Raw genomic sequence first — 3,347 nt, 5'->3', positions numbered from 1 at the left:
TTTTTTTTAATCCTTTAACATTTGTGCATTATTTTGACTATGGAAATATAAAATTTCTATTTCAGGAGGATAAGAAATCTTTTTCTTATTTTAAGCTATGGATAAACTTTCTGGCATATTGAGACCTCCCATTTATATAGCCCAGAATCAGTAAATAAGCAAACATCACACATTTAGACTTATTTGTGCAGAAACCTGGGCTGAAGTACTGAAAAGCCTATATTGTTTTATTACTTGCAAATAAGTATATGAAAGGCGAATGCTTTTAGTGAACCTGACTTTTAGCAATATGAAAGCCTATGGGTGGCTGTACATTGCTCAAAAACTGTTTGGAGCTCTAACAGTTAACCTTCAGAACTAGTTTGAGCTGCTCAATAAAACCAGTGACTTTATTGATACTTTGTTTTGACCAGAGGTTGTATTCTTTATGTCATCTGGTCTTCTGTCCATTTTTTGTCCTTGAATATTCTCTCCCACCTTTTCAGTTCTTGCTCACTAATTAGCCATCATCTCCGAATTAGTGCAGTAACTTCTAACAGGTCTCCGCTCTCGCCCCATTCCTGACACTGTAGCCAGTGCACAGACCTGATTGTCCCATCTCCGTTGCTCTTACAGGCTTCATGTATAGGACACAGGGCTGTGTGTGGCCAGAGGCTCACCTAGCTCTGTGGCCTAATCTAACTCAGCAAATGCTACTAGGCTGTCCCACAGCTCTGAGCCTGAACCACGGGCCTGCCCTCCGTCCTGAGAGAAATGAACAAACAAAGCTATACAGCCACTGCCTCACATCACATACAAAAATTAACTCAAAATGAATCTGAGACCTTAATGTCAGAGTCAAAACTAGAAAATTCTTAGAAGAAAACAGTATATCTTTGTGACCATGGGTTAGGCAGTGGTTTCTTTGATTAAAAGCACATACCACCAAAGGAAAAGAGGTAAATTATATTTTACCGAAACAACTTTTCTGTTTTAAAAATTACTTAGAAAGTGAAAAGACAACACAGAATGGGAGAAAATATTTGTAGATAACATATCTGATAAGGGACTTGTATCTAGAATATCTAAAGAACTGTGACTCAATCTGATTTTAAAATTGCAAAATATTTGAATAGACAGTTGTGCAAAGAAGATGCATAAATGTCAAAACTACACGAAGAGATGCTCAGCAGTCATTAGGGAAATACACATCAAAGCCACAGTGACAGCACTTCACACTCCCCATGAGGTTGGAGTAAAAAGGGTGTTGGTGAGGCGGGAGCTCTCACAGGCTGTTGGTAGGAATGTAGTGGTAGAGCCACAATTCCTCAGAAAGTTAAACATAGCGTTACCATTAACACAGCAATTCTAATATGCAAGAGAAACTTGTATGCTAATTTTCATAGCAGCATTATTATTAAGAGCTCCCAACTGGAAACTCAAATGCCCATCAACTGATGAATGGATAAACAATGTGTTATATCTATACAGTGGAATATTATTGGGTAATAAAAATGAAATTATATATATATATATATATATATATATATATATATATATATATATATATATATTTACATGGGTAAATCTTGAAAACGTTATGCTAAGTGTGTGAAGCCAGCCACAAACGGCTACATATTGTATGATTCCGTTTGTATGAAATGTCCAGCATAGGCAAATCCAGAGAGGCAAAGTCGATTGCTGATTGCCAGGACTGAAGGGAAGGTTTCTGAGTGAGGTTTCTTTTGGAGAGATGAAAATGTCCTAAAATTAGATAGTGGTGATAGTTGCACAACATCTTTAGAATATACTAAGAACCACAATTTAAAGAGGTGAATTTATGGCATGTGAATGGTATTTTAATAAAGCTGCTATAAAAAAATGGTACAAGAAATGATTTTCTTCCTACTGTAATTACATAATTGAACTACTGAAAATATTTTTTAGAAATGTGTAGGATCTAAAGTTGTATCTGCAATGCAGCGAAACAAATATTTCTTGAAAACCAATATCCGGTGCAATTCAAGGGTTCCAGCCAGTCCTTTTTAGACTTGTGTTCCAAATGGAAGAAAGGAAGAGAGCTCTTTTGAACAGAATCTATGGAAAAGAACTCTAATAGGTCTCTCCCCTTATCCACTAAATCTTTGGCAGGAGTGGGGGTTTTTAACAAATTGCCTGGATAATTCTGGGGAGTGGCTAGGTTTGGGAACTACTGAACTCGCTCCCATACTGAATTATTCCCACTCCCAAATTTCTATTCAACTCGCTGTAATTTGGCTTCCTGCCACATCTCATAACTGAAACTACGGTCAACTGAAGTTAGGCACGATGTTCTTTCTGGGTGTCGGATCCAGCAACCTGTTTCTCACCCTCACTTCACACCACTGACTGTTGATTACCCTCCTTCTTGAAACTCTCCTTCAGTTTTCATAATCAACCTCTTTTGCTAGTTCTAGGCTTTTGTTCTGACAGCCCATCCATCCTTTAAAAGTGTAGCTTCTCCAGGGTTCTGTGCCCGGACATGGACCCTGGAAGCTCTCACCCTTTCCTGTGATTAAATTATCACCAGGCACTGATGGCACCAAATCTGTTTCTCCAGGCCAGACATTTCTCGTGAGCTCCAGGCTCATAGTCCAGCTGCCTACTGGGCCTCTGGAGGTCCCATGGCACCTCTAACTTCACCATCAAAACTTATCTCCTCTCCCCACCGAACTTTCCCACCTCTGATGAACAGCAAGTAATGGTTGTACCATCACCAGACCTACCTCTAAGCCAGAACCTCAATGTCATTGCTGACTTCTCTTACCTCCTACTCCATTCAGTCACCAAATATATTCTACTTCAGCAATTACTTGACTATATTCTCTCTTCTTCATTCCTCTTCCTTTCTGGGGCAGGACCTTATCCTCTTTCATTATTGTAACTTCCCTGATTCAACTGATTCTAGTTAGAAATTTCTGAAAAAATAAAGCAGATCATGTCATTCCAGTTAGCTAAGGAATCAAAAGCAGCTCTTTTGATTCTTTTGTCCTTAAGAAAAGCCCAATTTGGTTTCACTTTTGGCTTTTGCTCCTCCTGACCTCCATCCTCATCTCCCTAAGTATTGATATCTACCACACTGGCGTTATCTCCATCCCCAGAGGCAGCAGGCAGGCAGCAAGTAGTTTGAAAACATTTTATTCTGTCAGTAGGTTAAACATAACCACATGTATCTTTATACTTCTGATGTTCATAATTCCATATCTTAGGATAGGCATCAAGCCTAATTTATGATGTTTAACATTATACATTTTAGGATTAAGGGCCAAAGTTAACCTAATGCTCATGATAGGAAGAGCAGCTTACTATAATATTGTAGTATATTATCT

General features: G+C 38.5%; 1 protein-coding gene across 1 annotated transcript in view; it reads left to right on the top strand.

Moving 5' to 3' along the window:
- The window catches only part of SRSF12 (serine and arginine rich splicing factor 12), a 140,226-nt gene that overhangs the window by 26,696 nt on the left and 110,183 nt on the right, over positions 1–3,347 (top strand). The gene's annotated exons all lie outside the window — the stretch shown is intronic.

Source organism: Pipistrellus hanaki (genome assembly GCF_964339955.1).
Source record: "Pipistrellus hanaki genome assembly, chromosome: 7".
In the NCBI taxonomy this organism is placed as follows: Eukaryota; Metazoa; Chordata; class Mammalia; order Chiroptera; family Vespertilionidae; genus Pipistrellus; species Pipistrellus hanaki.
The sequence above is the reverse complement of the archived record's forward strand: the minus strand, read 5'-3'. Positions and strand labels throughout refer to the sequence as shown.